This window comes from Ascaphus truei, chromosome 3 (genome assembly GCF_040206685.1).
Source record: "Ascaphus truei isolate aAscTru1 chromosome 3, aAscTru1.hap1, whole genome shotgun sequence".
NCBI classification, from domain to species: Eukaryota; Metazoa; Chordata; class Amphibia; order Anura; family Ascaphidae; genus Ascaphus; species Ascaphus truei.
The window spans coordinates 380392108-380410847 of NC_134485.1; the positions used below are offsets into that span (position 1 = coordinate 380392108).

The 18740-nt window shown below is 47.0% G+C and overlaps 1 protein-coding gene across 1 annotated transcript in view; it reads right to left on the bottom strand.

The window, feature by feature from the left end:
- ZC3H12C (zinc finger CCCH-type containing 12C) overlaps positions 1-9194 on the bottom strand; it is a 113052-nt gene extending 103858 nt beyond the window's left edge. The window contains exon 1 of the mRNA XM_075592327.1: positions 9022-9194. The gene's annotated coding sequence lies outside the window, so the exon portion shown is untranslated. The remainder of the gene's footprint in view (positions 1-9021) is intronic.
- Positions 9195-18740: the final 9546 nt, after the last annotated feature.

The following is an 18740-nucleotide window of genomic DNA, read 5'->3' on the forward strand; positions in this document are numbered from 1 at the left end:
TGCTGGTCTGGAGCATTCAGGTGTGTGTTAACACAATGCCAAGGAGGAAAGACATCAGCAATGATTTTAGAGAAGCAATTGTTGCTGTCCATCAATCTGGGAACAGCACAATCACCTAGTGTAAAAATTATACTTGGGTAACTCTAGATGTCACGTCAGTCTACACTATTATAGATCACGCACAAAGTATACAGGCCACACAATATTTTCTCAATAAATCCCATCTTTCACAAGCACAGAACACATTTATTACTGATGCCATCTTTTTTTCTACTACATCCCAACTATTTTCTCTTCGACACCACTTATTATTTCCAAACACAGGGTACTGCTATGGGCACTTCTTTTGCACCTTCCTATGCTAACTTATTCATGGGTTACTGGGAAGCTATCTTTATTTTTGGGGACCACAATCCATATCGATCTAATATAATTTTTTACCGTCGCTATATCGACGATCTGATTCTTATTTGGCAAGGAAGCACTGCAGAATTAGTGGCCTTCATTGACTATTTGAATAACATTTTAAATTTACGCACCGATCTGACAGACATCACATTAATTATTTAGATGTATGTCTGTATATCGGTATGGATTGTAATATACAAACAGATCTCTACCGTAAATCCAATTCCCACAACTCCTTCCTCAAGGCAAACAGCGCACATCCCTTTTTAATGGAATTCCAAAAGTACAATTTGAGACTGCGTCGGATTTGTTCTAATGAGGAATCATTCCTTAAACAATCCGACGATTTAAAAAGATTTTTATCAAGAGGTTATAAAAAAGAAAATGTTGTTATGGCCTTTGAAGAAGCCTTCCATACTGATCGTATGGATCTTTTGAAAAGGGGTAAAAGGAATAAAATGGTTCTGCAAGATGATACAGTTCTTTTATTCATTTCCACTTTTAGCAAACAGTCTCAGCAAATTCGTGCTATCATCCAAAAACATTGGAATGTGCTTGGTCTTGATAACGATTTAAAGACCTATACCAAGAATCCACCTAAATTTGTATTTCGTAGAGCGAAAACATTGGGGCATTTTTTATCCCCCAGTACCTGTTGCTACGCTCAGACGTAAAGATTAATAATGGGTCCAAATTAAAAGGTTTAAAATCCTGTGGCAACTGCAATGTATGTCGCTATGCCGTACCCTTAAAAAGAGCGAAAATGTATTATACAAAAGAAAAATATAATATCAAATCTTTGATAACTTGTAGCTCCAATTATGTTGTATACATGCTTAAATGTGGCTGTGGTAGCAAATACATTGGAAGAACGATACGTCCCCTAAAACTTAGAATTGCAGAACATTTACGATCCATCAAAAATAAAGATGACAGGTACCCAGTGTCAAGACATTTCTCTGTGTCCATTCGGTAGCTTGGACACGCTTACATTTAGTGCTCTAGAACAGAGCTATTCACCAACTAGAGGAGGTAGTAGAGAATATATCCTCAACCGCAGACAAATGTTCTGGATATATACACTGGGTTCGCTGTCTCCCCTGGGGATCAATACAGACTGGGAACTAAAACACTTCCTGGTCTAGGTCCTTAAAGAATGTAATGTTCTCTATTGTTCTCTCTGTATTTGCTACACATTATGTTGCTCTTTATTACAGTGAAATTTCGGTTTGTATATGGATACCTTGTTCATTCATAGATTCCATTCAAGATTCCTGTTTATATAGAAAACATCTTTAATAGATATACACCTCATCTCCAATTTTAGGAATGCATTTATTGAACCCTTATGTGTATGATGACAGTTCCTATATTTCTTGTACTAATCATGATGTATTAGTCATGGTTTGAGCTAATTAATAGCCATCTGTTGGCAAATAAACTCAGAGGGGTTAGGTCGAGAACTTGGGGTTGTGGGCAGATAGAGGATCTAGCGCATATTTGGTGGTTCTGTCCAGTTATGTAGACATATTGGAGGACAGATCTCAAATTGATAGAAGGTGTGATAGGGATTAAGATGCGGCTAGACCAGTCTTAATTATCCTGGCTAGACCCATGGATGATGTGAACCACTATACAGTCAAATTTATTATAATTATTTTAACGGCGACTACAGTAGATGCCCTGTAGCAGCAGTGTGGAAGAAGACAATCCTGCCCTCCAGAAGAGAGATAATTAGAAGGGTTAATGATGTCCAACTAATGGAGGGACTCACCTCATTTCTGAATCATACCACAAGAAAGTTTGATAGAGTATGGGAACCTTGGGCTGTGGGATAAGGATATGATTGTAATAGAAAGGAGAATTTGGGAGTGAGGAAAATATGATATGTGATTTATAAAACGATGTATGTGATGTAATGTGACTGTTGATGACTGTAAGCATTGTTACAAAATGGTTGTCCCCTCCCCCTTCTTTTCCCCTTCTGTACCCCTCCCCATTTAGATCTGAAAAATCTCAATAAAAATATAAGTAAAAAAAAAAAGAGAGCTGTGTGCAGAGGTACACTAATGGAGACCAATTTGGGTGAAATTAAAATATGGCTTTATTGAGCCTGTCGCTTTAAACTCTGTACAGCATACAAAAACAAAATAAACAAAGCAACAAACACCTATCCCTGTGTAAGGGCTAACTTACTTCCCCAGTCCCTCTCTACAAGACGGGGAGGAAAAGCCTCTTACCTGCCTACCACCCCAAAGTTTCAAGGTGTATCTTAAACAGGGGGCCCTTCAGGTCAGTTGTGTCTTGATCTCAGCACAGCCTTTGCGCTCAAGACATTGTCTCTCTCCAGCGTCAGCACCGTTGTGTGCTAAGGAAAATCTGTCTGTCTTGCAGTTTCTCACAGGAGGCTTTTTTACAGCTCTGAATAGCAAGGTAGAGACTGGTTAATTGCCTGGCTGCACACAAACTCCTCCGTGGTAGACGTGACTTCTGACCCTACGCGTTTCATTTTACGGCACTTCCCTGAGGCTACCACAGAGGAGTTTGTGTGCAGCCATTCAAGCGTGTTGTATATCCAGCATCCAGAAGCGTCTCCTTCCCCCAGTGTGTGCTTCCGTGGTGTGAGAGCAGATACGGAGCACACATTACAGCATTGCAACGGGTTTGCAGACGTGTGCTTGCAACGGAGGAAAAACGGGAGCTACCTTGTTAAAGTTGGACACACATGTTGCTTTGATCTGCCCTGTCGTAAGTAGGATTCTGGTTTTAACCACCAGATCATCCTCAACAAGCTACCTTCTCCATTTTATGGAACCTTTGTGTTCATTTTATATTTTAATAAATTAGTTAACTATTATACAGCCTTGTTTGTTTATATCTATATGTTGAGTGTTGTATAGGTTTTATGTGTGTTAGTTAGTGTTGTATGTGGGTGTTTTATGGGTTTGTTAGAGTTATATGTTTTAATATTAGCAGTGTAAACTATGGTTTCTCTTTGTGTTTAACTCCACATATCACGGGACGTAATCTACGGAGTCACAAAGTCGATCCAGGTGTACAGGATTTGACACCTTACAAGTATAGCACTTCTACAGTACCTCTGGACAATCATTGGACTTTATTTTTCAAGGCGCCGGTCTGTATTTGTTTTCTCTGTATTGTGTTCTGACTTTGTTCAGTCAGTATTATCAGGCTGCCTACCTGATATGTATGAGTTTCTTTGTGCTCTTGTTTTAATATTATATTGAGCATATGCACTGTATTTGTGTTTATCACACAAGCGCTTTTGAAGCACCAATCTCTTTTTTTCTGTTTAGGGATAAGTCCCTGTTAAAAGGTCCCAGGACAGAGCCCTGGGGTTTCCCAACAGAGAGATCGATAAAAGAGGAGGTGTTAGCAAAAGAGACACTGAAAGTACGATGGGAGGGGTAAGAGGAGATCCAGGATAGAGCTTTGTTACAGATACAGAACCAAGAGTATGGTGAATGTGAAGGAGAAGAGGGTGGTTCACAGTATCAAATGCTGCAGAAAGGTCGAGTAATATGAGCAGAGTGTAATGATCTTTGTTTTTGGCTGCAAGTAGGTCATTAGTTATTTTAGTGAGGGCTATTTCAGCGGAGTGAGCAGTGCAGACGCAAGATTGTAGAGGGCCTAGGAGAGAATAGGTGGCGAGAAAATGGATCAAGCAAGAGAATACAAGATGTCTTGATTACTGTAACCTCCTGCTGTCCGGCCTTCCTGCCTCTCACCTGTTTCCCCTACAATCTATCCTAAATGCTGCTGCCAGAATCACTCTACTCTTTCCTAGATCTGTCTCAGCATCTCCCCTCCTGAAATCCCTCTCCTGGCTTCCAATCAAATCCCGCATCTCACACTCCATTCTTCTCCTCACTTTTAAAGCTTTACACTCTTCTGCCCCTCCTTACATCTCAGCCCTAATTTCTCGCTATGCACCACCCCGACTCTTGCGTTCTGCTCAAGGATGTCTTCTTTCTACCCCCTTTTTATCTAAAGCCCTCTCCCGCCTTAAACCTTTTTCACTGACTGCCCCACACCTCTGGAATGCCCTTCCCCTCAGTACATGACTAGCACTCTCTCTATCCACCTTTAAGACCCACCTTAAGACACACTTGCTTAAAGAAGCATACGAATAGCACTGTGAACATTCTGAACACATGATACATAAAGCTTGGCCCCCTGCAGACGCACTTACCAGAACTCCCTCCTACTGTCTCTGTACGTTCTCCCTACCTACCAATTAGATTGTAAGCTCCTCGGGGCAGGGACTCCTCTTCCTTAATGTTATGTTTGTCTAAAGCACTTATTCCCATGATCTGTTATTTATATTATCTGTTATTTATTCGATTACCACATGTATTACTACTGTGAAGCGCTATGTACATTAATAGCGCTATATAAATAAAGACATACAATACAAATGTTCAAAGAGTTTAGAGGCAAAAGGCAGGAGGGAGACAGGCCGATAGTTAGAAAGACAAGTAGGGTCAAGCTTGCTGTTTTTGAGTAATGGTATAACTGTTGCATGTTTGAAAGTAGAGGGAAAGGTACCAGAGTAGAGGGAGGAGTTAAAAAGGTGTGTGAGTGTAGGGATTATAGTAGGAGCAAGAGTTTTAGGAGATGGGAGGGAATGGGTTCAAGAGGGCAAGTGGTAGAGGGAGAAGAGGAGATCAGCAACGAAACATCCTCCTCTGTGACAGTGGGAAAAGAGTCGAAGAAGGCAGGAGGAGAGTTAGGAGGAGGTGAAGGATGAGAGGAGGATAAAGAGGGGATGTCCAGACATAGTATGAATTCCACATTTTCCTTGAATTAGTTACTGTAGCATAGTACTGAGATGAGCTTGAAGAAAAAAAACAGGCAGCAGAGGATGGTCTGAGTAGGCGGTCAAAGACATGTGCATGTTGATTAGTGAAGAAAAGTAGGTTTGTTTAGCCTGGGAGAGGGCAGAGTTGAAACAAGATAACATAAATTTGTAGTGAAGGAAGTCTGCGAGAATGTGAGATTTCCTACAGAGGCGAGTGTAGGAAAGCAGCATGCATGTGTGGCAATTAAGCCAGGGTCTGGGGTTAGAAGGTTGAGAACGGCAAAGAGAAAGCGGGGCATGTAGATCAAGAGTGGAGGATAGTGCAAAGTTTAGTGCAAAGTTGTAGTTCCTGACCAGGTTGCCAGGGTCTGGAGCTGAGAGAGAGGGAGGAGCGTAAAGTGAAATAAAAAACTGGTAGGTTAATAGAGCACAGGTCTCTGCAGAAACAAGGGGTAGATGGAGGTGGAGAAGGTGAGAAGTGAGAGCGAGAAAATGAGACGAGTTGATGGTCAGAGAGAGGGAAGGGGAAAAATGGAGAAATCAAAGAGAAAAAAGTTTAGGGAAAACCAGGTCAGGTAGTGGCCCTCCTTGTGGGTGCTGGCTGTAACCACTGCTTTTCTATACCACAGCGGTCTAAAGCAGGGGTGCGCACTTTTATTGCTGCGCCCCCCTGCCTTGTATCCCCAGGTGCTCGCGCTCCCCCCTTACCTTAGTGCAGCGTCAAACTACGCCGTGAGTCATATGACATCACATTATATGACCCTGTGGTGTCATTTGATGCCGCGTTGCCATGGTGACGCGTCCAGAAGCCGGCTGAATCTCTGTAAATTCAGGTAGCAGAGGCCTCGCGCTATTCCCCAGCATTTAATTTAAATGCCTTGGGATAGAGCGCAGCAACTGCCGCGCCCCACAGAAAAATCTCGCCCCCCCAGTTTGCACACCCCTGGTCTACGGCACCTTAGGAATTAGGTATGGTACAGTATCAGACCCAACATGATGAGAAGTTGAACCCACACAACTTCTGTTATTCTGTTAATCTGTTGACAAATTTTAGTGGGCGGGACAGATTTTGTCAAAATGATCCGTGGAATTCCGGGAAACGGATTTGAACTGTTCTGTCCATCCCTAATAGTGACTGCTTGTAAATGTAATTATTAATTAAGATTTTCTTTTTTTAAATGCGATACAAAATCTTTCCCAACAACGTACTAAAAATCAATTTTTTTTAATAGAGAAACCACTTGGTTAGTCTGTGGAACCCTTAGATGACACAGCATCCTGGCTGAGAAACACAGAGTTAGAATATAGTGTTAAACTTCTATAAAATAATGTTGGCAGCCGTTCAAGGCACAACTTGAGATCATTGCAAGAAGCTGCTGCAGCCAGACACCTCATAGCATGTGGGAGGCAGGGAGAGTATATAGTACACCTCACACAGTCAAGACCAGTTGAAGCTTGCAAAATTAACTGGCTCTTCACATCACCAACCCCAGGTTTCTTTATGAGTGTCATTTAATAACCAATTATCCGGCTGAACAGCTCCTCTTGAAACCTTCTTACTTCACTCTCTGGATTCACACACTGCAGCTTCATACAGTATGCACAAGTAGCCATAGTACTGGTGCTATGTACTGTATAGGCACAGCAATATGTGGCAGCATAGTAAGCAACAGCAGCAGGGCCACACAAGCTCAAGCCCAGATTTTTTTTTTTTACTTTAATCACAACAGTGACTTTTGTTTTGACTGTTTGTGTAATTAAATAATGTTTCTTTACAATGTATTACACAAAGAATCACTGCTAGTGATTAAATGAAGAGTGGGATCCCAAATCCTTCCCTGCATATGGACCTCAAGTGAACAACCTCAGATCACATACAGCTAGAGAGGACTACGATAAAGAAAAATACTGTTTTCCCTATCTGTTAATCTCTCCATCCATTTTATGGGGGGGGAGGGTGGTGTGGCGCTTACAGAGGTCCCGCACTCTTCCCCACAACATTTAAATTAAATGCCATGGGACCGCGCAAGGCCTCTGTAACGCGCTCTTACCTTGACAGATGAAGCGTCGCCATGGCAACACGACGTCAAATGCCGCGGGACACGTGACGTCACATGACCCCACTGCGTCATTTGACAGTCAAGAGAAGGTAAGGGGAGGCTCGAGCACTGGGGGAGAGCAGGCAGGGGGTGCAGGGCAAAAAGTTTGTGCTCCGCTATCCTAAGGGATAGTTTACATCCTAAAGAAGAAAATAAAACTACCCTTTGCATAATTCTATGGCTTCCTTTTAATAGGTAGCCAATATATTTTCTAGATCTAAATAACAGATGCTCCTACATAAAACAAATCCCAGGTTAAGTTTGCAGTGCATTATGGAAAACAAATACTGTACATATTATCTGCGCTCCTCCCTTTGTGCAGTATTCAGCTCGTAAAAGAATTGGCCTTACATTTAAGGAAAACAAAGAACAATTCCTGCACAATTGAGCAAAAATATACTAGTGACATACTAGTTTACGTTTGGAACCTAAGCCTGTGTGACAAATGAGTCATTTGTGCACTCACAGATCACCTTTATAATAAGGGAACTCTGATACTAGCTTTATACAACTTTCACTGCACTAAATCAAAAATAAGCATATGCGTCATTTGTTTAACCCCTTCAGGGCCCTTTCACATACTCCACAAAGTTTAGTCCATAGGACAATAAGAAAATTGCCATATATTCCGTGTAGGCACCTGCTAAACGGCGTCTACTTTGACGAGGTTTGCAGGCTTGAATCATGTTTTGATCAAAATATGCAACCAAATGACTCCTTTGTCACACAGACTTAGGTTCTAAATGTAAAAATGTCACTAGTATATTTTAGCCGAATTGGTAGGAGCACAGGAATTGTTCTTTGTTTTGCCCTACATTATGTTTAAATTATGTGTGGGCAACCCAACCAGCTGACTATTCTCCCTGGTGGGCCCTGGCAGCCCACTCCCCCTCTTCCAGGGGATGTTGCTGTTGCAGATCAGAACTCCCGCCCATGCCCTCCAGTCAGCTGTTTTATGACAGCATGCTCATACAGTAAATAGGGCATGTGCTCGAGACTAGTTCTGAGGGTGAGAAAAAGGAGCAGGACAGTACTAACGAGCATTAAGCAGCTGCCAGTGTGTAACGGCATTTGTAACCCAGCTGCATAATCCCTGCTTCATGTGCACCGGAAAGAACGAAAAAGGTACAACTATGTCCCCAACTTCACCCATTTTATCCAATCCGCCACCACCTGCCCCCAATGGGTTCTTCTGCCTCAGTTAATGATAACGTGTACCCCTTTTTATGGCTTAAGGAGCACATATGCAACAAAAGACTTATGCAACCCCTGAAGTATATCATGTTGTCCACCACTGGTTGAAATCTCTATACATGATAGTGTGCAGCCACATTTCTGAATATCTGGATACAGCCCTAGTATACAGTGTGAGGAGGAAGGAAGCATACTGCACCCTCAGGCTGTATAATACCCAGGCTGTAAGAGTTCACAGGAGCAACACAATATGTTGACAGTTGTTGGTCAAAGGGATGAAATGTTTCAATCTGTAATGGACAACATATGACAAAACCCACAAAAGCTGTCCTCTTGTGAAAATAAAAACACAAAGGCTTTTTGTGTTGCTGCTACAATTACTGCCAATCAAGCATACTGTGCAAGATCATCCCACCCCATCCCCATCACACACTACACAATAGATTTTTTTTATCTGTTGCTCAATCCACTTCTGACACCGTGTTTTTCAGCGATTACCTTTCACTGACACATCTGTTTGAGAATTCCTCCTGGGTCTCTACAATTTCTCTGCGTGCCTCCATGAGGATCATTAATAGACCAAAGTGCTTCACAGCTTTCAGGATCCAGTCATTCCATTAACAGCTACCAAGGCAGCGGCAATGCAGCTCACTGACTGCTTCCACACCAGGAATTAGGCACACCTCCAGTGATATCATGTCACTCACAGCCTGCAGGAAGATGTGGAGTGGATTCCAAGTGGACACAGAGCAGGCCTGCTGCAAGAGAGGATATTCTGCTGCTCTCTAGTCTTTTTACTGCCAGAGAGGCCTTGCTGCTTCAGCAATAGGTTTGTGGTGCCTGTGGATGAGGTTATCAAAATAATACCAATAATAATGATAATAACAGTGTCAGATTAATAGATGGTTTTATACAAAGGAAGACTAGTTTATATACAAATTTAGATTTCTAACTGCCGTGGTTTACGGCTATGTAAAGGCTTTTAGCAGGTCACCTTCAAGGCCACTCAAACAGTAAAATGCTTGGCTTCAATTTCAAGATTTAAAAAGCTCAATAATAGTTCATTTGTTGTATAGTAGGGACAAAATATGACCTATTTATAGGTCTTAGACCACGTCCATACTGTGCGCAACGCGAACAAATGGCCGTACCTCAATGAGGCAGGCCATAGAATGCGCGACCCAGCGCGCGACGAAACACGATAGCGTTTCCAGCAGACAACACAATTTGTTTTTGGCGCGCGACGGCCAGGTCACGTGAGCGGTTCAGCCAATCAGGGCAAACTGGCCTCGTGATGTCACGGCCACACCTCGAATCCCCGTTGCTGTGGATCTCAGGTCACAGATCGTTCGGCCGACAGGCTTGCGCGGCGCCATGCGCACCCACTATATCCGAGGCCTTAGTTGTGTTGACACACCGGCCTACCATTATCAATAAACATATCAATAAATACATCAACCGCGGGTGACGTCGGCATGAATGCGGCATGAACGCGGTGAAGTGCGTGGCATTCGGAAAAAATCCCCGAAAAAATCGGAGATGACGGAGAATAAAACCGGCTGCGGCTGTAGATCCACGAAAGGGTGCTATGCTTTAGCACGCTTTTACTGGCATTCATATGTATCCCTTCTGTGGATCTGGGCCAGAGTAAGGTCCGCTTTTCAACAGACAAGCTATTCTTTGGATTAGTAGAGTTGTATCAGTTTTTATATACAGTACATAAAATTGAAAAAAAAACATAGTGTGTGTGTGCCGAGCATGTGCATTTTAAGTGAAACTTCTTAGTTTTTTTGTCACTAAAATTATATTTGTGATGGTGATGTTTTTAATTAAAAATAAAAACACAATTTCAGTGCCAAAACGCAAAGATGTCTTGACTTAGAACGCGTGTTTTAGCTATTTGCACTTCTATATTTATAGTAACTGAATTCCTTGTGTGTGTCAGTCAGTGTGTGTGTGTGTGTTAGTCAGTGTGTGTCTGTATCTGTCAGTGTGTCAGTGTGTGTGTGTTTCAGTCAGTGTGTGTGTGTGTGGTCTCCGTGTCCTGCTACTTGGACGCCAGTGCCTTCTGCACATGCGCCAGAATGGGTGCAATACCTATAGGCATGTGCGCATGCGCAATGATTCCGCCGAAGCAGCCCCCCCCCCCTCTTCTCCTTCCCCCAGTGGAGGTGCAGAGACACGGCCAGCTGTATTGCGCATGTGTGGGGGTGAGAATTGCCTTCTGCGCATGCGCGCCGGGGCTCACAACCTCTTCTTGTGCGCATGCAAATTTATTGTAAGGTCCGTGCAGCCTAGAATGCTGTTTTTGTGCGCATGCGCAAGCGCGGTGGCCGGGCACGACGGGGCTGCGCGCCCTTTCGTACGGTGATGCCACTCACGTTACAGGTTTTTGTTACAATGCAAGGATTTTTTCACCATGAAACCCCTGTAGGCGCAAGCAAAGAAGTTAGTGTAACGGTATTTCTGGCCCGGCCTGACCCACCCAATCTCACATTGGCCCCTGTGGTCTAACCGGACCCCATTACAGTGTAGATATGCCTGATGGTGCACCTGTTGGCTACAGGACTCCTGAGTCTCCCGCATGATGGTGTGTGGGGAGGACCCGTCAGACAGGCAGCTGAGGTAGTGTGCTGAGTCTCACCTAGTTCCAGTGCAGCGCCTCCACCTCACCAGGGCCCCTGCGTCCGCATGGGGATGATCCTGACGAGGAACTCCTCGGTGGTGCAACCTCCTGTGCAATCATTGGACTCTCACACACAGGGGTTTCTCTGATCAGCTCCATCTTTATTGTCACGGTGGGCATAGCTGCCCTCCACAATGGGTGTATTTAGCCGATCATCTCGCCCGTGCTCCCCTTTGATAGGTATGTCACCTAGATGAGGGATTCACTATTCCCGCAGGAATCACTGCCCTGTGCCAGGTCCCTGGACACAGTCTCCCATGGAGTTACTAGAACATAACTAACACTCTGCAGAACTTGAACTCCTTCCTGAACCTTGCAAGAACTTTCCAGCAACTGTACTCGCCTTGAACTCTGACAGAACTAACTCTTGACACAGTGCTGTGCCTTATGTAACTTCTGAGGCTGACCCACCTCTGACATCACTAACCATGGAGTCAGAGCATGTGACCAGTCCCATCCATACACAGGGCACCCCACCAGGGTGTGAGGGAAAACCTCCATGATTACTGCTGGCATGCCCACACTTACCAGGCCTTGCTGCCAGCAGGAGAGATGACTGTAGGCATTTTACATGACCGCTACATTCTCCCCCTGGTGAATCCCATCGTCCTCGCTGGGACCTAAATTTGTATACCTCTTTCCAGGAAGCACTGTAACGGAAAACATAATTAACATCACACAAATTTCCTCATAATGCAGTACACATGAATACAGTCATCCGCCAAGCCCGCCCCGACCAGCAGCCACAGACCCGCGTGATGCACAGTACCACCTAAAAATAGTGATAGGGGTCCGGTTTCTTTACTTCTCTACCCCCCATATCCAGAACTGTTACTGAGAAATGCCTGGGTAATCCCCTCTCTGGTCTATATGTTACTCTGTGTTTATAGATATTTCTCCCAATGGCCCATATGCGGATTAAATGTTCTATCCGTTCCTCGGCCTTCTTTCCTATCACGGAACTCCCTCTCCCCACTAGGTGCATTTCTATGGCCTCCCTAAGCCACCTATCCCGGTTGTCCTCTATCTCGTCCATGAGAGGCTCAGGGACATACGGGTACTCCAACCCGTGGGAAGATTTATACCGAGCCATTATGGTTCTCTCGGCCCTACTAATTCTAGTCAGGTCAGCCTTACCTCCCCTCCCAGGCAGCACCCATGATAGGGGTTCGTCAGGATCCACGGGGTCTGACAAAATACTGGGACCCATAGGCTCTATTTCCCTATTCTCAATCTGCAGCCATCGCTCCTGCAGCTCTCTGTCCCTCTGTTCTGGGGTAAACTCTCCCACAGCCCACCAATAGTCCACTACATCCTCTCGCCGGATGAGGAACCGAGTGCGGTCCATCCAGGCCGAGTACCCTTCAAATAATGGGGCCCACCACCGGTTCTCCTGGAATCTGTTTGACCCTCCTGAGTCCCTATCATCGTCCATGGAAAATACCCCTGATGACCTCTCAGATCGCGGTACGGACCACCTAAACGACCCCGAGGCCTTTACTACGGGTTGGGGTGCTGTAGTTGCCACTCTCAATTCTCCCCCTCCCCTTGAATCGCCCTCCGTAGCGCCACTGCGCTGCCTTTCCCCAGTCCGTCTTCCCTCTCCCCCTTGTGAATTGTCCACGTACTCCAGGCTAGGCGGTGAACCCGGTGACCGTGGGATGGGGGTAGGGGTGTTAACTATGGCGGGGGTTTGGGCATAGGGGCACGGAACGGGACCCCACGGGGTTACGACCCGCTCCTGGCTGTCCGTAGACTGGTCCAAGGATGATGTCTCACCCTCCTCAGTCCTGAGATCGTCTCTCCAATTTCTGGGCCTTGTAAGTGATCGGGGACCTTCCCCCGATCGCCGAAGCGTCGCTGCTTTTTCTTCATGGGTTCCGCCGTCGCCACCGGAAGTGACGTCCTCCCCGGAACCGGAAACGTCACCATCTTGCGTGGGACCCCCATGCGGGATCTCTTCCTCTATGACGACATCCGGTTGCTCCGCCGTCGTTGCCGGAAGTGATGCCATCCCTCCACGTGCGCTTTGGGCCTGGCGCGGCCCCTCCAGCGCTTCGCCGTCCGCTGTAACCAGGTAAGTAATAGGGCTGCTTGGCTTACCCGTCCGCAGGGGTGTAGGCGTCTCTCTCCCGTCTCCGCCAGGTCCTGGGATGGCGGGACTCCGTCGGTCGGGTCGCCGATCTGCGGGGGACGTCCTGCCACTCACCCCACGGGGTGTCGTCCTTCCGGTCTGCCTTTTCAACTCCGCTTTTACCACCGCCAGCTCACGGAGGTCCTCGTCTGAGTAATCCCCTTTTCCTGACTTAGGGGTCTCCGGGCGGGGTGACAGTCTCTTTTTCCCGAACGCGGGGGTTAATTCAGCCGCCTCGATCGCTACTGACCCAGCCGACTTGACCGGCTCCAGTCCCTTGTCTCCGGGACTCGCGCGGTTGATCCATAGCGCGCCCGGGGACTCGGCGGAGCGCCTTGTCATGTCCACCGGGGGGTCAGCAGGCTGTATAGGAATAAATGTGGGCATAGGCCACAGGTATAAAGTCCCGCAATGAGGGCAACGTGCCGCCGTATTGACCGTTCCTCCGGGCAGCCCGCATTGTAGGCAGAGCCCGACCACCGTCTCGGTGTTGGCCACCCTCACTACTAGCACCCCGCCGGGCACTGAGTAGGGCTGTGTAGAGACCATTGTGCCCACAGTGGAGGAGCAGGCTATTCTCTTTACAGGAGCCACTCTCTGTAAAGGTCTTTCCAGCTTAGTGGTTCCTCGTAACTGGCTGGTGGAAGTTGCTGGATCCGCCACTCCCTGCTTCGGCTCCTCCCTTCTCTGACAGAGCTGGAACCCGCCCCCAGGGGTTGCAATAATGGTCGGGTCCCACAGGGGAATATCATGCCCCTTAATTAAGGCCGCACCTCTCTCAGTCCTGGTGGGCGCGGTTAGCGTTTTCGCGCCAATTTCCCCACAAGGGTGGGGGTCTTTTCCCGCGGCTAGTTCCCGCCTTCTCCTGGCAGCCGCCCTCCGTGCAAGATAACCATCCTTTTTGCACGGCTCTTCCACGGCCGGAACTACTTTCTGTAGTGGCGCCGTCTGGATATCAGTCCCTGGGCCCAGTGGGTGCATTCCCACAGGCCATAGTTGAAAGTCACTCCCCCTGGTAGAAATCAGGGGAGGGTCCCATAGACTAAGCGGTTGACTCAGCACAGGGGCTGAGTTAGTCACTGTCCATCCCGGCGCAGCCATAGATTTCGCGCCATGCCCCCCATCAGGGCGGGGCTCTGCTGTTCGCGCCATTCCCGGCCAGCTCCTTGCAAGTCCTGCATCAGCCATTTTTTCTGCGACTGGCCCATGCGGTTTCCCTAGCAAGCGGGAACCGCCATTTTGATTGACTTTTACGCCCAAAAAGTCCATTTGTTTGCTCTCCTCGCGGGGTTCTCCCCCAATTATTACAATTTCCTCACACTCTTCAATTGTGGCCCCTCGCTGTCCCAAACAGGATAAAAACGGGGCAGCCACGGCCTTCGCTCCGCTCCAGAGCAGATTGGTCAATGATAACTCGGCGACAGTCTGCTCTTCAGTGGGTTGCACGCCACGGGTGCCCTCCCCATCAGCCTCTGTCCGCCATTTCATGTTCTCCGCCCCACGCGGATCCTCCACTCTCTCGTAACAGTTATCGTACATGGGGCTCCACTCTGCGGGGCAGCCACCACACCGGTACAATAAAGATTAGCTTCAGATGCACCACCACATGTGTACCTTATCTAGGTGTGACCCAGTGTTGCACTACCTCAGGCTAGGCTCACTCTCTCAGTGTCTGCTGTGACTCCTTCCTCCCAGTCTGTGCTCCCTACGGTGAGTGTCTGGAATGGGCTAGGTACTCTGGCTCTGCCATGCAGTACTTGGGGCGTCTACCTCTCTTGGTCAGCCTAGCGCAGACCCTCTCCAGGATTCCTGACCAAGTTAACAGGCTATCCCTTCTGGCATCCTACCAACTAGCACTGCCTCAAGGTGACTCGGTCAGCTATAGCCCCGCTCCAAACCCCTCACTCCTTTCAGGCCCCTAGGTTGTCCCTGCGAACTGACAATATCCCGTCAGCCCCTGACCACCCCTAGGTCCGTCCCTACGCAGCACAGAGTGGCAGCAGACTCTCTCCCTGTTTCCCAGTGTGCCTAGCTAGAGCCTGTCCTGATGACAGATCTGATCTCAGCAGCTCGCCTCCAAATGTAACGGTGTTTCTGGCCCGGCCTGACCCACCCAATCTCACATTGGCCCCTGTGGTCTAACCGGACCCCATTACAGTGTAGATATGCCTGATGGTGCACCTGTTGGCTACAGGACTCCTGAGTCTCCCACATGATGGTGTGTGGGGAGGACCCGTCAGACAGGCAGCTGAGGTAGTGTGCTGAGTCTCACCTAGTTCCAGTGCAGCGCCTCCACCTCACCAGGGTCCCTGCGTCCGCATGGGGATGATCCTGACGAGGAACTCCTCGGTGGTGCAACCTCCTGTGTAATCATTGGACTCTCACACACAGGGGTTTCTCTGATCAGCTCCATCTTTATTGTCACGGTGGGCATAGCTGCCCTCCACAATGGGTGTATTTAGCCGATCATCTCGCCCGTGCTCCCCTTTGATAGGTATGTCACCTAGATGAGGGATTCACTATTCCCGCAGGAATCACTGCCATGTGCCAGGTCCCTGGACACAGTCTCCCATTGAGTTACTAGAACATAACTAACACTCTGCAGAACTTGAACTCCTTCCTGAACCTTGCAAGAACTTTCCAGCAACTGTACTCGCCTTGAACTCTGACAGAACTAACTCTTGATACAGTGCTGTGCCTTATGTAACTTCTGAGGCTGACACACCTCTGACATCACTAACCATGGAGTCAGAGCATGTGACCAGTCCCATCCATACACAGGGCACCCCACCAGGGTGTGAGGGAAAACCTCCATGATTACTGCTGGCATGCCCACACTTACCAGGCCTTGCTGCCAGCAGGAGAGATGACTGTAGGCATTTTACATGACCGCTACATTAGTAAAGATTTTTTTTTAGAATTGTGCGTTTAGAGCACTGAATGTGAAGAGTCACACTTTCTACATACTGAAGGTTAAGTACACTCACTATATTCCTTGTTCCTCAATTACTCTGTTATTTAGTCGTATTGTTATAATTATTTTCTTCTCCACTTTGGATGCTGCCAAAATTCTGAAATGTGCTGCTAGGATTGCACCCCAAAAATGACTGCATGGATGTCTCTAAAGTATAATTGTAAAGAGCTTTGGAATATATACCTAAATAGAATATATTCTGTTATATTTTTACACTATCAGTCGAAAACTTACTTTGCAGAAGCATCTCAGCATTTGTTCAATACATGAAGGTCCAGCAATGTATAACTGGTGGCACAGAAAGAGTTAATTGGAATGCCCACGTAATGTCACTGTAAATCCCATCACTGTAACCACTCTCTGACGCCCACTCTCCTTCCCACAGATGCTTCCCCATTTCTCCGTCAATGTCTCGCCATTACCTGTTCTTTCATTTACATGTCCCATTTCTATGCAGGGAGAGTTTGCGGTAACATATTAAAATTAAAACAACAGTAACTGCACAAAAAAATGGTAGAGATATATATATAGCGCTGGCTATGCATTTTAACCCTGGCTGTGCTCAAAGCTGTGACCATGCAGCAAGCTTAAGCCTATGGGGGAACCATGTTGAATGGGTTTGAAGCAAAAAGTGGCACTGTGTGCTCATTTGCATGTCATTTCCCAGAATCCCTTGCTGCAGTGTAAGTGCTGTGTGCGGGGTGATAATGGTGAAAGGCAGGGTTGCAGACCTGTCTAAGACATGCAAATGAGCATACAGTAATATATCCATTTGCTATATGCTTTGTTGTGGAGGGTTTTTGTCACTTTTTTTACCCACCATAACGTGCGTGTGTGTGTGTGTGTGTGTATGTGTAGCCTAGTGCCCCTGGCTGTAGCCTTAACTGGCCTCAACACTATAAGTCCTGATAGGAACAGGTAGTGTTGGGGTTAAACACCTGTGTAGGGCCTAGCCTGCAGTTACATGTTACACTGTTGCTATATCCAGAGGCAGGCCTAACCGGCAGTTGGAGTGTCATACCTGGGGAGGGTACTGACTGGGTCACATACAGATGGTGTTATGGACCTGCCCTACTATGGGGCAGGGTTACAAGCCCCTCCCCCCGGGTATAAGAGCAGGCACTCCACCAAATTAGGCGGGGTTGTTGGTGTGTGTCTTCCCTCCCTAAGGGGAGTGAGAGTGATTCCCTTTGCCCTGTCAGGGGGTGAAGGAGCCGAGGAGGGACTCTTGGGGCCTCAAGTCCTTGGGGACTGCTCCAGGGATTGTGGAGGATGACCAGCTGTCGGCTGAATAAAGATTCAGTTGTACCAACAATACTGTGTTATTTGGAGAAGAGAGTTGCCCATGAGGATCATCCTGCCTGAGCCAGGATCCTCATGGGATGGAGGCGCTGCACCCTAAGGAGGAAAGGCCTGTCCTGTTGCTGCTCCCATACAACACCAGTGGAGCCCTCAGACCTTCTGTAAGACTGCAGGTGAGCTAACAGCATCAGAGTACACCCATGTAGCTGCCACATTGCCCGTAGGGTGGGGATGGGTGAGGGGAAACAGGTGCTACATACAGTATATATATTATTATTTTTTGTTAAAATATATTTATTCATTAGTAGACTGGACATACTCGTGCAAAAGTAGGGTTAATATTTATTATTCAACATTTCGGTGCCCGCTAGAAACATTGTCAGGGACAAACACCATATCAATGATGGTCCCTTATACAAGCGGTGCACAAACTAGGGGGCGCGAGATTAACTGCGGGGGGCGTGGGGATTACAGAGGCCCTGCGCGCTTCCCGAAGGCACTTAGATTAAGTGCCCAGGAAGCGGCGAAGGCTTCTGTAAACCTTACTTACCGTGGTTCAGCCGGCATCTGGAGACACGTTGCCATGGCAACGCGGTGTCCAATGACGCCGCAGGGTCTTGTGACGTCGCATTGCTATGGCAATATGATGCCCAGACGCCGGGAACCACGGTAAGGAGGAGGGAGGGAGGAGCGCCGAGAGCAGGACAGCCGGCAGGGGGGCGCATGGGAAAAAGATTGCGCTCCCCTGCCTTATATTATACTATACATAAACTATAGTGAAAAGGCTTGCAAAAATGTAAGCCAGCAACTGTCCAGCACAAGAATCTGTCTATGTTACAACAATTTGTGTTGTTACCAAACATAGTAGATGTCCAAAGGTGAATAAAGAAAACAAAGAAAATAATAGTCAAGGGATCCAAATGATGAAAAATGTGGGGCATTGCATATTGTCAAAAAAACCTCATGGCCCATATTTACTAAGCAGTTTTCTCCCACAAGATACCTTCTGGAGCTAGAAGACACCTTGCAGCCTATTGACGTGAATGGGATGTAGGGTGTCTTTTAGCACCAGAAGGTGCTTTATGGCAGAAGAATGTTTAGTAAATATGGACCAAAGGGTG